The sequence below is a fragment of the Oenanthe melanoleuca genome, chromosome 5 (assembly GCF_029582105.1).
Source record: "Oenanthe melanoleuca isolate GR-GAL-2019-014 chromosome 5, OMel1.0, whole genome shotgun sequence".
In the NCBI taxonomy this organism is placed as follows: Eukaryota; Metazoa; Chordata; class Aves; order Passeriformes; family Muscicapidae; genus Oenanthe; species Oenanthe melanoleuca.
In genome coordinates, this window is record NC_079339.1 from 48607561 (window position 1) to 48630012 (window position 22452).

General features: G+C 42.9%; 1 long non-coding RNA gene across 1 annotated transcript; it reads left to right on the forward strand.

The window, feature by feature from the left end:
* Positions 1-5666: 5666 nt before the first annotated feature.
* On the forward strand, positions 5667-15330 carry LOC130254119 (uncharacterized). The gene is made up of 3 exons (XR_008840642.1): positions 5667-5899; positions 10988-11114; positions 14826-15330. It is a non-coding gene; the product is annotated as an uncharacterized LOC130254119 (long non-coding RNA).
* Positions 15331-22452: the final 7122 nt, after the last annotated feature.

Consider the following 22452-nt stretch of genomic DNA (forward strand, 5'->3'; position numbering starts at 1 on the left):
CCTCAAAAGCAAGGACCAAAATAGAACCCACTTGTGGTCACAAAGTTGAGGGGCTGCATTTGAATAGTGGCTCTCGTGTCTCTGTATCTTTGTGTAAAGATGTTGCAGCTACTGAGAAGAGGGAGATCTGCTGCTGCTCGGAGCCTCCACACCAAAGCCCAGGAATGTTTTTTGAAATCTATTTTTTAAACATATATATGTATATATATATACATATGCTTATTCTATCTTTTGTGAATTCTCTGATCCCCCTTCAGAATTACAGATATTTGCACTGCCTTCCACTAAATTGCTCGAGAATTCAGCAGATACTTTCCCAAGGAATATTTTTTAAGAGAATGTATTAGTGCCTATAAGCAAAGACAGCAATCACCTACTGAAGTATATATCTAAATTCTTCTGAGTCAGGTTAAGACAAATCTTTCCAAATGGCAATGCCCTTGGATATCAACTGCTATTCAAAGTGTGACCCCTCCCTGAGCCCCTCCTGGGGTGTCATATATTGAATCTTAGCTGGGACAGGACACAAGTGATTTTATTTCTTTTACTGAATATATGTAGATGAGATCAGCCTCTAAATTGAGATTTAAAAAAAGAAAAATCACTCCTTTTTCTGTATTCAAATTTTAGTTGAGACACTGAGCTCAAACTAGCTATCCAGAAAGAGAAGTATATTGAAAAGAAAAGAGATTAAGATAAAAGCAGGTGTCATTTTAAGCATATTAGTAAGTCTCTTGCTTTTCAGATTATTCATGTGTTTGCAGAAGCAGGGCCTTAGACTAAAGTACACCCAAGGCCATGTTTGCCTGTGTGCACAGTGATGAGCACACTACCAGCGTTTGCCTTGCAAAGGAGCACATCGAATAAGAATAAAACTATGCCAACAAAATCCCCCTCACCCCATGCGCAAATTAAATTCATGATGAGCAGGCCTGAGGGAGGGAAGCAGCAGTGGAGGCCTGGCATGCCATGTTAAACTGAATCTCCCTTCTGCCTACTCCTCCACCTCTTTCTTTTCCTCCTCCTCGCCATGTGGCATCCTACTCTCCTGCTGCTTGCCTGCTACGCCTCTGCATCCCCTCCATGGAGCTCTGCACGGTAGCAGGAGCAGCAGCAGGAGCACGCTGCCAGTCCCTGCCTAATCATCCCCCACCGTGCCCTGCAGGAAGATCTGCTCACCCCTCAGCTCCTGCCCCACCCATCTCACACCTACCTGGGGCACTCAGCTGCTAGCACCCAGCCAGGACACCTGGGCACCTTCTGGACCCACTCACTTGAGGACACAAGTGTCAGGCAGCTGACAGATGTTCTGTCCACTCAGAGCCCCCACCAAGGCACCTGTTGCTGCCACACCTGCAATCCAGAATTGGCAGATTCAGGAATTCAGGCAATCCAGAATCTCAAAACAGCCTCCATCTCCTCCTAATATCCCCTGTCCTTAGCAGCAGCTCACTGGGATATTGAACTGTTCTGTGCCTTTTTCAGGATGAAAGCTCACAGACTGACTTTTCAGGGTTAGTTTCACTGTGGTTAACACTGAGCTGGTCATTCATGGCCATGGGTGTTGCTCTATCATTCTCTATCAGAGCCACATAGCTCAGGCAGCTCCCGATGGCTGTGGGTGTTGCTGAACTTCTTCACACTTCCCTTTGACTACAGGGAAGGTCAGAGGAGGAGCCATGGCACTGGCAGGAGGGGAGATGGGGTGCTCTGGACCAGAGGTACAGGCCAGCAGCACCCGTGACAATGCTTTCAGCACTGCCAAGCCAAGCCTTATCTCAGAACCAAAGTACAGCATTTCTGTTGCTGCAGTCTGGAGATTGTTCTGAGGTGACCAACCCCTGCAAATCAATTTACAGTTTCAGTACAATACACTCTGATGAAATTATAAGGAGATAAAATATGAACAGAGCAAAACCATTGGTTCTAAGAGCCTCTGTGTACATCAGCTTTCTGCAGACAAAACCCTCATGCCTGTATCCACAGCCTTCTGGTGCTTGCAGAAGGGCTTTCAAACCCACTGAGGAGGGCTGTGGGCTCTGCATAGGCAGCTTCTGCCTGTTGGCAAGCACTGCCCTTCCCATCCCGAGCCTGGACAGTCCTGCCAGAGATGCAGGGCTTGCCAGCTCAGCCTCACACCCTTCCTGACCCAAACTGCTAAGATATGAGATCCTACAAACTCAGCCTAGCAGAGGGTTGGGGATCTCTTCACTGCGTGATGCAAACTTGCCCTAGAAGTTGTAGTCACAGCCTTGCTACTGTTTCATTGCTGCCACCTTCAGATTTTATTAAGATTTGGAAATTTTTTGTAAAAAAAAGTTCACAGTAAAAGAAAAAAAAAAAAAAAGAGGGAAGATGAAAAAAAGAAAAAAAGAAAATTTAAGTGTGCTATGACTCCAAGCTGTGCCAACCAAAAGGCTCAGCATTCCAGAGGAGGAAACAAAAAAAAAAAAAAAAGACACTTTGCTAAACACAATAAAAGGAACTAAACCAGCAAATACTTCTTCAGTCACATGCAGAGTGCTCAGTCTTACCTCATGGATCTGTGCCTGTGGTTACTGTCTTGCTCATCTGTACCAGCTTGGGCTTCATCTGCTTCTGAGAACATGAACCCTGGAATCATTCCCAGCTGTCCATCACCCACTAAGGCATAAATCTTCAGAGCTGGGGGTCTCTGGCTGACCAAAATCTCATCTTCTGGGGCACAGCAATTCCAAGCACAGCAAAAGCCTTCTGGGTTGTGTGAGAGGTAAAGCCTCAGCCATACTTCTCCCACCTTTGAGAGGTCAGTGGGTGAGGTTCAGTGCAGGAAACCAGGTGGGAGGACAAGGCTGGCCTGGCCCAGCCTGGCATTGACCTTGCTTTGACTTCCCTGGCCACTTGCACTGCCTGGGGCTGTGCAAAGTGTCTGCAGCTCCCTGATACAGGGCACGTGTGCTTGTGTGCTGCTGACTACTTCTTGGATGTAACCACACATCACCACAGGCATATTCCTGTGTTCTTGAGGTCTTAATTTTTATGATGAATATGTTGAAATGTTTGGATTCCCCAAGAGGCTCATTTTGTGGCCATTTGGGACACTTAGCATTCAAATTCCATGTCCCTGGGACATGTGCAATTCAAACCTTTCAACTCTGCCCATTGCTCTTCAGTGCCTGGATTAGTTGGTTTGAAGGCTAGAGGCCACTTGCATAATGCAGGCACCAGAACCTCACCCAGGCTTTCCAGCAACCAAACCCACAGCTCCCATCTGAAATGTAGAAAGCCATCCCATCTTGACTTAAGGACAAGTCCAAAACAACCCTAAGTGAATTGTTTCAATGAGGTATTGCTTCCCATATTAAAAAAACAATGCATCTTATTGACAGCCTCAATTTGTCCACTTTCATCTTCCAACCCACTGTGCTAGGACAGAGAACTGAATCTTTTTTCCCAATACTGGTCATTCCCAATTTCTGGTCATGAAATTCCATGAACTTTGTCATTGACGAATCAGTTGTGGTGCCTCAATGAAAGGTGCAGAATTCAGAATCCAAGTCACCTTTTTACTTCTTTTCTAAGCCTTTCCCAGCTCTCACAAAATTACACAAGACTTCCTTTACAGTGCTAAAAAGAAACAAAGCTGGTGTTCTCACCTCGCTTGCAGAGCCAAAGAAATCAGTCATCAGGAACCAAAATAGATTTATTGTGCATAAGAAACCTAAAGAGCTTGTATTTTTTTAAATGGACCAGTGAAGGAAAGGCATTCAAAATCCACTGCAGAACCAGAGCTGTGCTATAACCAGTCTGCATCAAAGGCAGGTTTACTAAGAAGGATAAAAAGGCTCAACCTCGTCCTCCCTAATTAGTTCTAATCAGTGAGAGAGATTCCTGCCACAGGCTAAAGGAATTGCCACATCTCTGCAGAGCCCTCACATCCTTAGCACTGCTGCCTCCCATCCTGTTGGTTTCACTGTATTTACCCTTGTCCTCCCTCTCCTTTGGCTATCATCTCCACTCTGTTTCAGACCAGAGATGCCCAGTATTTTTCTGTTTTCATTGAAACAGATATCAACCAGAAACATGTGTGCTTTGAAGGCTCCTCTGAGGTATTAATTACATTTTTAAGAGCCACATATACCTTTCAAAATCCTGCTGGCCAGAGCATAAGGCTGGGACTCATGAGAGGCAGATGCACTTAGTAACAACCACTATCAATGTCAGTATTCATTTTAACAAACTTATCCTTTTCGCCCCCCCTTAGATTCTAGCTTAATTATTACATAGAACAGAATGCTGTGATGTTCCTAGCACACAAGAAAATTATTTGTGCTAAGCACTTTCTGCACAGGTTTGTCTTCTTGGATCTTGCTTGTATCTTATCAGGACAAAAAATCTGCAGTTCCTCATTACACAATATTGTGAAGCATAACTTTTCAAAGAAAATTAAGGCAACTGTATTTTTATCTACAGTTGTTGCACAGATGCCTTATCTCAAGTTGTACTTCAAAAATTATATTTACAAAATAAATGCATGTTTAAATATATGTTTTATGCTTTACCTACTATGTAATGGAATAAAAATGCAGATGTTTAATGAGACCATATTTTAAAGCTAGGTCATCAGTGCTGTCTTATATCTTCTGGATACAATGTCTAGCTTAAAATCTCTGCCTATTCCTCTCTCGTTATTGCCCAAAAATTCTCACACAGTCTTTAACACAGGTCAGCTGAGTTATTTTGGTAGTGAGAGACAAGCTTCACATAGGTAAGGTTTTGTTACTCATTTTCATTAAAAGAAGGGCAAAGCTGATTCCTCTGAAATTTCAGCTGTCAGCAAGTGATGATTATTGTGTAAGTTATCTTTCTTTTATTGATAATTCTAGCATGTCAGTTACTTTGAAATATATAGATACCTGCATAAGAAGTGTTGGATATTTATACATCCTGATGCCAAACAAAGAGGCAGTCAGTCCCACTGTGATTGCACTTGAGCTTGTGTGGATGGAAGTACTTCAGCTGTAGGATGGCACCAGTGGTTTTAGATTTCAAGCCCATAGTCTACAAGGAGATGTGTGAAAGCATGTGGCCACATGCCAGATTCTTGGCACAGTAGGCAAACCACAAATTTAGCTAGCTCTTAAAAGTACAGGCTGAAGAAATAATTTTTGATGATTATATAAATTAGCAGTGTAAGATCTATTGTAAAGTGTATAATGCACTTTCTGAAACAGGAACTTAGAAGCTTTGGACCTGCTCCTTGTCTGTCTGGTACCTTGGGTAGGCATTCAGGCATGCCCAGAAATGAGTGCCCAAAGCTACCAGATCAGGGTAAGGTATTTTATCCACCCTTTACCCTTTACACACAGTGTGCAGGAGCATGCAGTCAGGAGGTCTCTGATCACAGCATAGTCTGTGTCTGGGCCAGATTCTGTGGGCGATGTTATCTCTTCTGACATGGCACAGGGAGCAGAGCTGTGCCCTTTAGTCCTGTTTGAGTCCTGGACGTGGCCCACAGAGACTGTCTGTCTCCTTGAACAAGCAGAGGGTAAGGAGGGTTTGTTCTGTGACTGGAGGAAAGCTGTGCACTGCCCCGTGCTCTGCCCTGGGTGGTGATCTTGAATGTCAACTGTTATAAACTCTGAGCAATAACATCTCTTGTTTCACAGATTTATTATCAACAGCCTGTGTTGCCCATTGACCTCAAGGTGGTTTTATTGTACATCACCATGCTGTGGTCACATATCTCCAGGTTACAATGAATTGCTGCTTATCTCTTCCTTCAACGACATCACAGCTCCATGGCCCAGCTGTCTCTGGCCTGCCTGTTGATGTGAGGACAGATGTGGGGCCTGAAGTCTGTGCTCTGCCAGGTGTGTGGACCCCCAAAGCCCCTCCTGCTGCCGAAGCCATGCTGTGGGTATGTAAAAGGCATTCCACTTTTCAATTCCTTAGGGAGCTGCAAGATTGAAGCAAATGTTTTGTTTCTTTACCTCTCTTGCATCTTTGCCCTTGCCAGGCATTTTCCTTGCAGCCTCTCTTGTTGTTTCACTGCAGAATTCCCACGCTGGTCCCCGCTGTCTGTGTTATTGGTAGACTGCTCCCTCCTGCTTGCTGCCTTCCTTTGCTGTATTGGTTTGACCTTTCCCTGGGATAGCTAGCTGTTCCCTTGATATCTGGAGGTGTTTCTCTAGGGCTAGATCTCCTCTTTTTATACATTTCTGTAAGAGGGACTCATGTCCTACAGATGATCTTGGTTCCATTTAGGGAGTGTTTAACATCTCCAGAGTTATAGATTTTGCAGCTCTGTAAGGCAGGTGTCTATCTCAGCTCCTACTTCTTGAGGTGGGGTAAAAAATACAATATTTCTCCAGAGTCTCATTCTGTTCTGCAGGGTCATGATTCTAATCAAACACCTTTATCAGCTATTCCAGTGTTTCAGGCATTATTCCTGGCAACAGCATCTCACTTGCTTCTTGTCCTTTAATTCCCAGTGAGACAGTAAAAATCTTTACCTTCATTTTCTCATTTTATCTCTCATGGTCAGCTCTGCATACAGACTTGGTTCTGGCTTCCCTGCTACCATACAGGGTTGGGTTTTTTTGTCTACCTTCACATCACTTGTTTGCTCTCTTTCTGTCTGTGCTCTATAAACCTGCTTTTCCTTGCTTGCTCTGGGTTGGCTACCTGGATTCGTGTGCCACATGCTGTGTGACCCCATGAGAGGACTGTAGTACTTCTAGGTGTGGCTCTCTATTAAGAAAATTTCTTTGTTTATGCAGATATGCCACAGACACTGGCTTCCTGGTGCTGATAAATGCTCCTGTCCTGAAATTCTTGTCTGCCTGTCCTGCTCCCATTGGCAAGAATTGTCCAGCCATCATCCACCACAGCACCCTGAGCTGCTGCCAGGTGGGATGGGACATGCAGTAACAGCGACCCATTTGCTCTTTTGCTCTCTTCTTGAGCACAGTAAGGTGTCCAGACCTTCAGTAGCCAGCAGGATATAACTGGACAGGCATAGTGGGGCTGCCTATGTGCAATGGGCAGGACTTGTGCAGTCCCACACACACATACACACATGCAGGCCTTGAGCTCTATCACCCATGGAACAAAACAGACATGACACAATTTAACTCAGTCTAAAATGCATTAAAAAATTACTCCATTAAAAAAAATTTAAAATTTTTTTAAAAGTCTAAAATGTTTGTTTCCCTCCTTTTTCATCAAAAGAGCAGACTATCTCCAAAATGGAGAAAATATAAGGTGAGTGTGTTTAAGAAAGAAGGAAGCTCAGAGAAATGACCATGACCCAGAGAAGAATATTGATTTTGCTTTGTTTTGCTGGAAGAAGGATAATAATTCCTCATTCTTTTGTACTTAGAAAAGAAGAAAACTTTGCTTTTGTTTGCAGCAAATGTTCAGGATCCAAATCTTCTCATCTTTGATGTAGTTGCTGCTTTCCTTTACTCAGTGCAGCTATCCCAGTATAAGACTAGCAACAGAATAGACCAGAACATGTATTTTTTTGAAAATATGTGAAAAAATAGATGAATGAAAAGCCCGCTCTCCTGGTGCTAATGGAAGGCTTCTTTGTATTTAGTACTGTGGAGAAAATTTGTCCAGGAGCAATTCAACCCAATGTAAATATTGCCCCCTACTAGTACTGCCAAGATCAATGAGAAGCTGGATTATTTGCCTCATAAGTGCCATCATTTATGTTAGATCAATGCTGGGGCTGGTTACTTGTATACACCTGATTTTCCAGTACCTTTTTTTTTTTTTTTTTTTTTTTTTTTTTTTTTTTTTTTAAATTTCAATTCAATGGAAGGAATGCCAATGAAAGCTCTCAGGTTGAGGTGTCTGGAAATTGAAGTCATCTGGTTATCAGAACAGCACATTCTGGTGTTTAGAAGAGAGGCATCACCAGTCTGCTGCCCTCTGGTCAGCTGGTCTGACAAAGATACTTAATGAGTGCAAACTGCAGGACATGTCTGTACCCCAAGGTTTTCTCACTCAGCTTAACAGGCTGCAGAGCTCATTCCTTACTGTTCATGTAAGCTTAGATCCTCATTGCTGTGTTGGGTTTCTTTATAAAGAAGTGGGAATTCATTCTCATTGCATACTCACACATTTTTATTCATTTTCCACAAACATTTATAGAGGAAATGTTTTTGTTTCTTCCTTCCAAGAGTCTTCCCAGAAAGTCTTGCAGTATCTACCAAGAAAGTTGGACCCTGATCCAGCAAAGCAATTAAGCATGTGCTTAAAATTACAAACCATCCCTGTGGCTGAAGCAGTCTGTCAGAACCAGGACATCTTTCTCCTCTCCTGACTTTTCATTTTGTGATTATAAATTATCAAAATAAATGAAGACAAGGCAGTAACACAGGGTAGGCTGCAAAAAAAGTGCACAAGCATCATCCCACACAACCAGCCCCAGAGACAAGCAGCTGGGGTCTGGAAAGCACATTTTTGCTTTATGTTACTTCCAGATTCAAACTTTTGTGTCCACTTAGAACTGTCTCCCTTGGCCTTCAGTTGGACCTAGTCAGATTTGCCCAAGCTTTCCTGCACAAGCTCCCTGCAACCCCAGAGCCTCCCTTGAGGTGTTTGCTGCACATGGACCAGGGGGAGAGCAGCACCTATCCTGTGGGAAATTCCTGTGAGATGGAATCCCTGCAGCTTCAGCATGGCCACAGCAACATTTTTGAGCAGCTCAGGATAGAGGTGGTGGTGCCAAAGCTTTTACAGGAAATCTGTGCTACGTGGAGCAAAACTGTTTCAGGACACCCTGAGGAGCCTTACAGCAATATGACATTTTGTCAAATTTAATCCAATTCCACATATTTTGCCAGCGCTTTCCAAACTTCGTTGTCCTACGAATCTGGCAACTCTTCCTTGTCTGCCCTTACAAAACAGGATCAGCTTTCAAAGAGAAATGTGCCCAAGCAAAATCTGCATCTTCCTTGCCAGCAATTACAGGAACATTTTCCATCTCCTTTGCCTTTCTCTTAGAACCTTCTCCCTCCCATTCAAAATTCACTTTATAGGACTTTCAGTCCTTCACCCTGGTCTTCTCCAGGCAAACTTACTAGCTAAGGAATTTCCCAAGCCTTCTCTTTGGGAAGCTGAATCTCCTTCCAGAAAATGAACACGTTTTGTAAAATGAGTTTTTACTTATTGCTGAGAAAAAATATCCACCTTCTTTGATATGGATGAAGAGGTGGTTGCTCTGATTAGGGTAAAAGAAACCACATAACCCTCATCCAGTCCAATAATAACTGAAAGAGCAATGGGCTATATATGTACACTCTTACCAATGCATTCATATCTTGCCATCTGCTGAACAGAACCTGAACTGGCAAGCCATCTTGCCTAAAAGTGCTAAAAATTAAAGGAAATTTTCCTTTGGCTCATGTTGTCCAACTATTTGTCCTGAGAAGCTGAGAACTAGGGCCACCGTTCTCACAGTACAGCAGCAACTCTGAAAATTCAATGAGCCAATGCTCTTGTCATAGTTCGTATTTATAGTGCCTTTACTTGAAGAGTTTTTTTTCCTTCAAAGCCCATTGGTGAAGGGATTAGGTGGGGTGAGGGGAGAGATAACTATCCAAGAAAGTAAGAATATACATCTGTGAGTCATCACTTATCTTAACAGACCAGTCCTGAGAGCAGAGTGCTATGGAAATGTCTATTTTAGTCCAATTAAAAAAAAAAAAAAAAAGTTTGGAGAAGTGAACATTTCTGCACAGATTGTCACTACTTTGTGAATACTCACTGAAAAAGCCATGAATCTGGTACAGCTCTACTGCAGACAACTTTGGAGGAAAGCTTATTCTCCGGCCGTGAATTATGCACAGATAATTATACTGTTCTTTTTTGGCAGCCCACTCTGTGGTTCCCATCTTGGCACATCATCTCCCGTTCCAAGTCGCACACCCATTAGCTCCAGCCTGAGAGCCCTTCCCCGGGTCACAGGCACAACACCCTCTGCAGGAGCAGAGCCACGATGACAATTTGTCAGATATGATAACTAACAAATTAGTGCCTCGCATCGCCGTCAACGTTCGGGGTTCTGGTACAGCGCATGTAGAGCTGTTCATTAGGCGTGTTTGACAGAGGGTGGGAGGGGAGAGGTTGTTTTGTCTTCCTTCACTTTTAATTCTGACAATTGCAAAGATGCTGCAGGCTTCTCAGCTCAGTGCACTATCCTGGCTAAATCCTACTGAGGAGAAGAAATGAGCTCTCTTGGGTGACCACTCCAGTGTGTAGGAGTGAAGCATCCTTTTCATATTCTGTCAGCGCTAGAGCAAAAGCAAAAAATCTTTCAAAACATCCTTCATGTATATATTCAGATTCCTCATACTTTTGTTCCACTTTAGGAACATAAGATCATTGGAGACGTCCTAGTTCTTACAAGTATTGTGGAAATACATTGTCAGAGCCTTTAAAATGTTCCCTCAGATACCTCATCTTAAGAGGCAGCCCAGCAGCTGTGAGATACTGTAGTCAGCTGCAACTGCTACAATTTGTTGCAGCTCAGCCTCCTGGAATAATTCCTGTCAATGAATCATTATGGATTAGGCCATACTTAAAAGGTTAATTTATATACAACTGCTGGAGCTTGTATTGACCCTTCTTACACTGGTCTAAGGCTCTGAATGTTTTATTGCCTCTCTGTATAAACAAAAGTTCCAGATAACTGCATATCCTTGACAAGATGTTCTTAACTCTTTCAGCGATGGACAGCCTCTGTGAGAAGGCTCTGCTTGTGAGGACACCAGGACTGGTGTGTTTGGGGACAGCCAACACCTCCTGCTTGGGGTTTCTGTTGTGTTTGAAGGCAGTCCCATTACACCATGGCATCACCAGACTGGATATTGTAATTTTGCATCCCTGATAAATATATATGAAGGGAAAGCTGTGCAGGGAGAGCTAACACCTTTCATTAGAGGAAATGGTGGTATTTGAGAGATGTATTTATTGTTCATTTCTCTCATTTCAGCCTGGAGGAAGGAGTTGTGTGCCTGGGAGGTTGTCCATTTCTATACAAGTCTACCACATTTCTAGTGAAAATATGATTCATCCTTACAAACCTCATGTCACCTGATGCATGCTTAGCCACTGCACAGGTAGGTGTTGGAGCCTTAAGTGTTATTTGTGAGTAACATTATCCATATGTCCTGGACACTTCTCCACTCCATATCCACAAGACAGTGGATAGTTCAAGTACCCAAGGTATGCTATAATTGCCCAGCATACCTGGTGTAGTATGCTTGGGAAAACAGTAAAAACACACTGCCATAAAAGCTCAGCAGTGGCTTAAATGCCTCCAGTTGCTCTGTGCAGCAGAGGTGATGTTTGCAATCCGTCATGGCCCAGCTCATGTTATGGGAGCACAGGCTGACCTCAGCCATGCTCCGTGTGCCTCAGCTGCTGCAGGGCTGCAATCTGATCCTCCCCACAGAAATGCCTGCCAGTGCTGCAGCCAGGGCCTCCACCATCCTGAGACCAGCACAGCAGAAAAACCAGGTGAGACACTCCCCAGGCTGCACTCACCATGGGCCTTTGGGGTTCCCAGATACTGCTGGAGCTGCAACCACATCCCAGCTGCAGCACCTCTTGTTGTCATGACTGAGCCACAGTGTGCTGCACAGTCTGGGACTTCTCAGCGCACCTTACGTGCCTCTTCCATCTGATGTCATTGTTATAGCACCCACCCACCATGTGTATTCTCAGCATCCCTTACTCAGGCACCTGCCTCCTGCCTGTGAAAGCATCCTCTCTGTTGGCACTCTCGAGAGGCAAAGACATGGGGTGCATGTCTTTGTCAGGGTTTTCCTAGATGGAGAGACCCAGCTCTTCTGAAGCCATTTCAGTCCATGTTTGCTGAAGAAGTTTCCATCAACTCTTCCTTCTGACATGTGCCAGGATTACAACTATGATCCACAATTTTATCACAGCTAAGAATTTTTCTGGCAGGAAAAGTCCACTATCTTCTCCTCCCAAAGCAATCCCAGCAATCCTAGTGTGAACACTGTTGCTGCCATGGGCTGTGTGACTACAGCTGGGTGCTGAGGTTCTCAAACTCCTGTAAAACGGATGATTCAGGGCTGGTCCAAGGACTTTGTAAGCCAGACTATCCATCTCTGCATATCTGGGCAGTGCTGCCACAATGATCCTGGTATCCTGATGTGCCAGGAAATGTTCATGGCCATCTGCAGATATACAGCTCAGAGCTAAAACTGAAAGAATGTTAACATAAAGCACCTTGAAGTTACTCAGGTTAAATTTGGCTACTTTATCAGTACTCATAAGCCCTACCCTCACAGATTTAACAGTAGTCCTCCCTTCTGCCAAGACAGTAGATAATTGTTCTCCTGGTATGAAGGACAGAAACAAAACCTCTGTCTCCCCTTCCCATTTACCCAGAAGGACAAACACACAGGGGTCTGATGTAAAATACAAAAACCATCCCTCATACAGAGCCTGTTTTATTCTCCTCGCAAACATCCTGAAGATATAGAAAAATACTTTTATCTCTCCAAAAGAACAATTTTTTCAAAGTCCCATGCTAAGAACTTTCCCTGCTTCATCTTTGATATTATCAGAGGGCTAAGGGCCCTTTTCTGCTAATGTCACATGTCAGTGTCATGTAGGGAAGCCCCTGTTAAACCCAGTACCAAACCTCTCTGGGCAGGCTATACCTCTCTGCTGTGTTTGCCCCTATATTTCTGCCCTACCTAGAGACTCTGTGTCTCCCCCTGGCTCAAGGGAAGCTGCAGCCCAGTGCTGTCCCTCCTGGGGGTACCCACCCATGCAAACAGAGAAATTAAAATCCTAAGGAACATTTCAAGGTCCTCAGATGTAAGGAGGTGGCACACACTTTATAATGAAATGTACATTTAATATCAGCTGTTCACTTAGATCAGATTAAACCTGCCAGCTCCACTTAGAAATAAATTCAATACCAATATGGACAATAAAAGCAACTCAGTGTGCCCAGGGTGTCCTGTTGTGGACCTTTCTGTTAGATCCCTAGCAAGGTTGGATGGGCTGATGGCTGGGACAAGCAAGCCTTGAGATGTTTTGTCATGGGAGTGTGACTGAGCAAGCACAAAAGTGCCTCTTGATCCTGCTCCTATTTCTGCATCTCCCTCTCTGAGTACTGGGGACAAAGCTGGCTGTTGGGGTCAGTTTTGCTGCGGGAGGGTTCCCCCAATGTTTGTTGTCACATCCACACCCAGCTCTTGGTTTCCAGAAGTGATTTATGATGTGGTGAGTTATTTTTGCTGAAATCAGAGGTACTTCTGCTAGGAAGAGAAAATAGATCTAAGTCCTGCCTCACAAAAGCAGATAATGATCTATCTCTGTTTGAAATTAGGGGCTGCTTTAGAAGCCTAAAGCAGGTCATCATTCTCTCATTTAAACTATGTGGAAGGAAGAAAAAGTCTCCTCCCATATCCCCTGGATAAAGATGCAACACAGAAGAGAAGGCTTGCTTTCCTCTTTGCCATCCTGCCTGAGCTCAAGGCCAGGTTTCCCCTGAGAAGAGGCACAATCCACTGTGCTTGGTTTCCACCAGCACAACTTCTCTTGCAGAACCCTTCCACTTGTTGTAGATTATAAAATATTTATTTGCCCAGAGATTTGGACCTCTCTTCCTCATTTCACATTAGTGTGCTAATCGCTGGCAGCAGAGTAAGTCTCTCTCCCCCTCATCATGCACGGGTGCTCTCCTCCTTCACTTCAATGGATATTTATTTTTCATATAAAGTAGACTAACTGGAAAACCAGAGTATCTGATTACCTGGGGGCAGTGCACTGTGCTGAAATGATGTGCAGCAAGCAGGCAAGGAGTTTGAAGGGTGGTCTCTGCTTTCCATTTTAAATGGTGTGGTTGCCATGGGGTAAAACAAGATACCTCTATGGCTCAGCAGCCTTCTTCATCCAAAAACAGTGGGCATCTAATAGTTTAAAATGTAGCTCTGAAAGTTAATGTAAAGTTTACTCCCTCGGTGGGACTGAAGTCACAGTGTCTAATATCAAATTCTTTTCCATAAAAATGGCATGAAGGTCAAGAGCAATGAAAACCCAAAGCCAAAACCACCTCTTTATCTCTCTCAGCTTAGATGATGCCTCTTTTCTGACACAAACCTCTTCGTGGGGAATTAAAAGGTTTTATTTGAGAATTCCTGAGTCAAAAACTGAAAAAAAAAAAATTAAAAGTACTCGAAGATCATTCTGAAATTGCTTGGCATTTGTGACTCTGAAAATCAACAGAAAATTCACTGTATCATGAATTCTGTGCTCTCCTTCCTATCCAATAGTTTTTGAAATTCTCACATAGCTACTTACATGAGTGGACAATTACAAATTTAAGCAAGAAGATCAGAGTTTGTCTCCTAAAAAAATCTTTCAAATTTTCACAGAGGACAAGTCCTACCCCTTACCACCCTTCACCAAAGAAATCAGCCTTTGCAACTACTTTGAAAGTTGGCTGTACCTAAAATGTTATTGAGAGTATTTTTCCAACACTGCAAGAAAAATTGTCATGACAACATATTATTAATAACTAAACCTGCTGCTGTTCTTCCTTTGTGACACCAAAATGCTAGAAACTACTTAAAGCAGGAAAGATAATAATCTGTTTAATAAACATGTTTGATTGTGAAAGACAGCTTCTAGACTTTTTCCAGTCAAAGAATCACCTAGTTTGCACTTAAGAAAAAGGACAAGAAGAACTTTGGAAAATAAGTTCATTTTTTTTGTCAAGCTTTTTTTGTTTCAATATTTGTGAATGGGAGAAGCACATATAGAAGAATTTATGTTTATTTTTGCAGTGTGCCTCTGACCAGGACCAGAGTGTTGGTTCCTAGGCTGGATAGTGAAGATTGTTTGGTTTGGATGCTTTGGTGATGAGAATTTGTGATGTTTTTTGCTTCAGTGCCTGGTTCCAACATCGCCCTGCTTTGTAACAACCCCCCTGTAACAGCTGCTCTCCATAAACCAGTTCCTACCTCATGACAAGCACTAGGATTGGCTCAGCTGAAGCTCCCCAAACTGGAATGGCTGTAAGGTGCTTCTTTCCAGAGAAGACCATCAAAGCCACAGCTGTTAATGACTGACCACCTATGCAAATCTCACCTAACCTTGGTCTCTGCACCAGGAAATGTGCTGGTGGCCACCTGCAGCTCCAGCCCCTACCCTACACAGGGCATTAGGGCACTGCCTCCTGTGTAAGCCAGCCCTGCTGCCAGCTCTGGTAGCTGCAGCAGTCATGTGGAGCTTGCCCAGGGCTTCTCCCCATACCCTTTCAGAGTAGGACTGAATCAGGCTGGCAGGGTATGAGACAGCACTTTGCACAGATATCATTCAACCTGCACCTAGGTTGTGACTGAATATATGCCCTCAGGTCTACAGAGAGCAATATACAGCCTTTCCTTTAAAAAATATGTTCTATTGGAAAGCGTTTAGTGTAGTACAAAGCCAGTAACTGGGTGTGTCTGTTGAAACTCTGAGTCATTTCTCAAGTCCACTCCAAAGCCAATTTGAGTCCTAACGGGCAAAGGAGCAGTTAAGCAATTACTGCACACTGCAGTCCACACTGCTGATAAAGGACAAGGGCTCAGGTTGTCATAGCTCAGAGAAATGTCCATCCCCATTTTTATGTTAGTCACCAGGGCTAAGGTTTTAATTCACACCCTTGTCAATTTTGTTGCAATAGGATGTAAAATAAAATTTGATACAGACTTGTTTCAGTCAATCCAAGTTATAATTATTGGTCAAAAGTCACAACACCAGACACATTTATTGTTAGTTATCTCAGTAATCTTTAACCTTCCATGGCAAAAGATCTCCAAAGAGAAATAGAAGACAAACAAAGGTTGGGCATTAAAACATAATGACTCAACTGAATCTGCACTAGCCTAAGACACTATTTTCTCTTGTTTTAAATGTCCTTCGAGATTATAAAGCCAGCTTGACATCTGTATCAGACAAAAGTGTTGTTAACTTCATAGTGATCTTGTCCATGGAGCATCTGTGGAAGTGTTAGGTTCTCTGAAATTCATGGGGTTTGGCCAATCAAAACCCAAATCATCCCCTACCACTGTGAGATAACTTCACACGTTGCTTAAAAGTCTGTGTTGAACTGAAGATGTTCATTAAGTCTGTGCATGAATTCCAGCCTGTTTGTTAGGTACTGAAAGGGTAGATACTTCAGACACACTGCAAAAAAGCTCTGAAAATGTGCATATCACTGTACTGAATTCATATGCCACTTGATATTATGTGCACCAGAGCACATAAGGTATGTCCAGAGAGAGATCACTCACCTATTCCTTAAATATGCAAGCGGAATCATGAAATGTCATTGGCACAAACTGAATTAGACAGCACTCTGCCAGTAAGGCAGATGAGCTTGAGTTTAAGGCTCTAAGGAGACCTGGGTTCAAACCTCAGCACTGACTTTCTGTTTGACCACAGGTCAATTAATTGCTCAGATAATCTTTGCAAAGTGATGTGAGACCTTTGAGTGAGGGATCATGTTAGAGCCAGGTGGTACACACTTTCACTAATCTCTGGTCTGCCTAAACAAAATACTGAAAAAAAGCTGTGTGGAAACATGATTTCATTTCACAAATGCTCATTTCAATTTGGTCTTCAAAGGAATTACACAACCATCTTTTCGTTTGACTTTTGGGGTTCAAAAAAATCTTGTGTTGGCCCTAATACTGGCATAATGAGACATTTCCAGAGATGTTCAAACTCTTTGATCAGCCAGGTCTGTGGCTCACAAATTTGCAGGCAGGGAGAGAATGTGGTTGGGATTTTTTTTGTTGTTATTGTTTGGTTGTTTTGGGGTCTTTGGAGTTGTTTGGGCTTTTTTGGGGATTTTTTTTGGGAGGGGGATGTTGTTTGGTTTGAGTTATTGGGATTTGGATTTTTTCTTGGAAAGAATTGTCTACTTTCACCTTGTTTTAAATTGACACCATGAGAGAGTACTTTTGGCAGATTTTTTAGTCCAAACCTGTGAGTCCTCCTAGCTCCTGAACTGTGTGGAAATAGTTTTAGAAATTCAGGCAGATTAGAGAGAGAAAGAGTGAAAAGGAGAGCACAAGGGAAAGAAAGAGAGAAAATTCTCAAAGGACTAGCAAATCTCAGCAACCTTTTGACAAACGTGGTCTGAGTTCCAAGCTTGCAATGAAACCTGAAGCCAGGCAAGTTTCTTGTGATTTGGGGCTCTGCTATGAACATTTTGCACAGCTCTAGCTAAAAGGATCTGTCCTGCTGTGCTGCACTCTGTGCCCTGTGTGCAGTGCATTTGTCACTGTGCAGAACAGAGGAGGGGAGTATGGATCAAAGGCATCAGAGAAAGATGGGCTCAGCAGCATCCGAGGATCAAGGTGCCCCTTAAAGTTTTTCTGGTTTTCTATTTGTTGTTAAATATTTTTATTTGGGGGCATATGAGGGGGACATGCAGAGAGAACTCTGCAGCCCCCTAGTTCTGTGCTGCTGATCTTTTCTGCATGGAGCACACTGAGCCTTGTCAATTAATGCCTTAGCACCCACACAGAAGGACATTTGTGATCTTCATATACAGAAAATCAATCTTATTCCTTTCCGGAAACCTTTGCCTGCTGGAGCAGACTAGCTCTAGAAGCCCACTTCTAAAACTGTGTTTGCAATGCTGCAAAGGAAGGATTTGGATTAATTTCTGATGCTCTGCTTATGTGCAGAGATCTTCAGGCAATCAGAAACATCACCTGCAAATCTTCCTGACAGTACAATTTTGCCTGTAGCAATGAGGTTCAATCATACACAACACGTCTTCCTTCTAGTCTCACTGCTCTTAGAACAGTGGTGGGCACATTTTCTCTTTGCATTAATCCTAGTACATAGAGCCAGCATTTGGCATTGTTTGTAAGTTTATCATTACCTTTGTTCATATTGACATCAAAAGCTTCCTTCATGTGTGTCTATGAGCTCAGTGAAGCTTCTCTATCAATCAATCAAACAACCAGGCAATCAATCAACCTACAACTATCTGAAGCCAAATACAACAAGAGAGCATGTCAGGCAGATACCTGGCTTCTAATTAGGTCTAGGTATTATTCTAATTTCTCTGACTTGTTCTGCACTTCGTAGGACCTGGGGATGTATTTTGTCATTAACATGTCAATAAAGCAATACAAATGAGGCTGGAGGGAAATATCAGCTCCCTGCACCACAGTGTCAGCCTGGTCTCTGATGCATTCTTTTGCTGGGGGGTGGGAGGGGGAAATGCACTTTCAGACATAGTTGATCAAAGAAATATCATATACAATAGATTTTCTTTTCTTCACTCCAGTGGCTGAGTGGCCCATTGCGATTGATTGAATTTTATGAATTAAGTGAATAAGTGAACACACAATGACAAGGAGGTTGTGCTACAAAAGCTAGGATGCCAGATTCTGCATCCCTTAAGCCAAAGCCATTTGGGAATAACCCCACTGACAGCAATGGAGCTGCACTAGATTTCTTCTGAGGCGGCTTGGATCTGGCCTGCCTTGTTTTTTTGATTGCTGTAATTTAGTTTAATTATTTATGCTAACCCTTTGTGCTATACTTTAGATGTGCTATGATATATTTTCTCAAGGTAGAGAAAATTTAGTAATATAGGTCATTACTGTAACATTAACGCTATTAAATCTTTGGAGAGAAGAGATCCCACTGCTGGCAGTGTGAAAATGATGAGGTATGTAGATTAGCACAGAGTGAGATAAAAATATTCAACTTTAAAAGCAGGGGGAAAACAACAATTCCTCTTCACATCTCATGTTATATGGAAATAGCAAAATCATCTTATTTCTATTTTCTGTAATATTATATTTGCAAAATAGAACAAAAAAGAAAAGGAAGAAAGTTTAGGGATCCTGGAAATATATGTCTGGAATTAAGAGTATCCATCTAACAACTCTTTCACAAAAATGTACTTTCCTTCACCATTGTAAATTTCTCCACTGGATTCATGACAATAAAAAAAAAAAAAAAAGGATATGAGAAACAATAGCTTTGATGGCTGCAGAGCCTGGACTAGCAGAATTATGGTGCTTAGTAAATTATCAATCTCTATTCTTACATGGTTGCATAATTCAGACAACTTAAAGGAAGAGCTGTTCTCTTCATGAGATTTAGGGATTGTTTAATGCATGAATGAGCTGCTGCCATCTTCTGACTTTTCTGAGTTCTGCAAATTAAAAAAAATTCTACTGTAATCAAGTGCCCTGGGGAAAATACTTGTAGTGTTAGAACTCGGAGGTTCCTAGGGCTTCTTTAATAATTTTAAAATGTGATTAAGTGCTTCAGGTAACTTTTACAAATATATAAAAATATTAAAATTGGAGTTTGGATATCTCAGTGGATTACCATTGAGAGAAGCAAATGAATACACTTTGCCTGAAAAATGCCCTTTCTGGTGAAGTTAGACCCTAATTTGCTTCTTTACAGCAATATGGACAACTCTACTAAACCACTGGGCACTGTCCACGTGTAAATGGGTGAAAACATGACTTAAGGAGCTGAAGGTGACACTGAGATTAGGATGCTCTTTGACAATGCAAGCTCTCTGGCAAGGCTTATAGTTTACCTTTTCTAAAAAAGGAGCAAATGAAATGTCTGGCTGAAAAAAGACTGGAATTCAAGCAATTCAGCTTCAATTTTTTCACATGACTCTTCAGTTTTACAAGAGGCCAAGATGGAATCTCAGTTGTGAGCATCCACAGCCTTGGGGACATTTGAAATGAGGACACATATTCTGCACTTTGAGCCTTTTTGAATATCAGTGCTCTTTCTGCTGTTATTGTTTTGAGGTTTTCTTGATGCAGTGTTTGCTCATAGAGGCTGGATATATAATCCTATTCATTTATCAGCCTCAGGGAAATCCAGGAAAATTCTTTTAAGTTTATTGTGAGAAATAAAGACATTATGGGCTACTTTAAGTGAACTGTGACTACTGCCTGGCATATTAATCGCTCCTGGATTGCCTTCTCCTTTCTTATGGACTCTACTCAGGTAGTATTGCCTGAAGAGAGGCTTTGTGCTGAGTCTGAAGACTGGCTATTCACATGTGTCAGGAAGAGATATGTGGATATGTCTGGGGAGAGAAAAGGTTTTGAGAAAGAAACTTTAAGTCCAAGACAGGTCATTTTTGTCTCCTGCCTCTCACTTATGCTCAGCACCAGCTGTTCTGAATGTTTACAGTTTATTTTTGAGATATTTCTTCACTCAGCCCATAGGTCTGGGTACCTGTACACTGATTTTGGTACCTGACAAAGTAAAGCCCCATCAGACAGCCTCTACCATCACACCATCACACTCTGACAGTGGAGGCACCCAGCCAGGGTAAGCACCTTCTGTGAGCAGTCATCCTGCTCTGGGAGAGAGATGTCTGAAGGAGCTCCCCTGGAGCTCAACATGGATCCAAAAGGAAAATGCTGTAGATAATTTAATAAACCCAGAAATTCATTGGGACTATGCTTGTAGTCCTAAGGAGCAGATTACACATCAAGAATCATAGATACAGACATTACCTAGTCAGAGAATTTTCCTTTAATTCCCTCTGTTGGACATGCCACTGTCCTCTTTAATTGCTTTGGCTCTGAGGGAAAGGAACAATTGACAAAGTATGTTCTGATCTGAAAATCAATAAGAAAGAGTCAGAGGATATAACACAGCTCTCTCCCAGCAGCAGCCCAAATCATGTAGAGATGACATGGCTTCTAGGGGCATTTTCATACCTATCCTGGTCCAAATTCTCAGGTGAGATGGGTGGAAATGGAAGACTCCCTTTGGCAGTGAATAGATTGGTAGACCAGGATCCAGAGCAGCTACAGGACAGCAGGTACTCAGGGGAGGGAGACAGATAGTTCCCTGGGTCAGACATTTCCTCTGAGTGTGGAGTTTTCCATGGTCAAAAGCAGAAGCAGTTCCTTGCTCCAGCAGCCTCCCAAAGCCTCCTGATGAATCTCCACACTCAGCAGCATCTGTCCCTGTCAGACCTGACCTGATCCAGCATGTCTGTTCCCACTGCACCCCTTGCCCCTCAGTTACAGAAGACAAAGCAGCTTCGTGGTGCCTCTGTGCAGGAGGCTGGGAGCCCCTGGAGGCTTGGTGACCTGCTCTCACCCTGGCAGCCTGCACCTTGGTGCCTACACAGTATTTACAGCTCTCCTGTGCCAGCCCCCTGACAGCTGTGAGAGTGCCAACATGCTTCCTTTCTATGTGCAGAGACATGAGACCAGAACCTTCTGCCTGTGTGTTGAACCAGGGCTGCCTTGTGAAGTACATCTGACATCCAGAGGCCAGCTGTGCTCCATTCCATTCCTAAAATCTCAAGCTGGTGAATGAAATGAATGAAATGTAAGCACTGCTTTATGAGCTTCTTTTATGTAGTCACCTCAGGCTGCACAGGTGTGCTGGAGCTGCTGGGATGGAGATGTGTGTACGTGGGTGAGCCTTGCAGAGGCACTTCATCTTGGAAGCACATGGCAAGGAGAGGAGAGCCTGTTCAGAGACACCACTGACCTGGGCCTTGAGGAGGTGGGAGGCTGGAATACTGACCACACTGGCTCTCAAAAATTCTCTCTCCATGGCTAAATTGCATGGCTAAATTGGATCAATATACTTTAGAAATTCTCATTCTTTCTATATTTTCCAAAAGAAATGAGTGTTGTAGGCTTACTGTGTTAAAGTACTGGCAGTTCTTCCTGAAACACCTGTACCTGGGAGGGATATCAGGTCTATCAGGACATATATTTATGTCTCAGGGATGCCTCCAGATTTTCTGTGCAGCTTTGCTGTTTGGAACAAAGCCTTCCAAATACTGTGATATATTTCCAAACTACCTTTGGTTAGGAAAGGTGTTTCCATGATGTTATAAATCCTAAACCCAAGAGTCTTTGAGGAGACTTTTGCATTATTAGATGACACAGCTAAGGGATGAAAGTGACAATTTTTCCATATGCTGGTCCCCCCATTCCTCCACCCCTCCTGTGCTGTTAAACTGAAGATCCAAATTTTTGTCATTCTCCCCAGTAACATGCACAGCTGCTGTCATCTCCACAGCTTGAGAAAGTGTCTTCTTGCTTGGTGAGGAAAGATCAAATTTCCCTAAGACCCCCATGAAAATTTGTCTCCACTTGCCCAAGAAATTTACCCTCTATGATACATCCTGCATTTACTGCCTGTGAAAAAAAAATTAGATGGAAAATAGGCTAAAAGTTGGTGGGTTTTCCCACCCTCATAACTGATCCCTGCAGAATGTTTTGAATCATGCCCATTGCATTAATATATTGAGACTTCCTAAGGAAAGCTGGCAAGACCTGGTGATTCCCAGCCCTTGCTTGTGAACATGCAGGCTCTGGACTCTAAAAGAGCAAGGAATAGGTGTGCAACCTTGTGTGCTAAGAGCTTTCATGCTTACTGGGC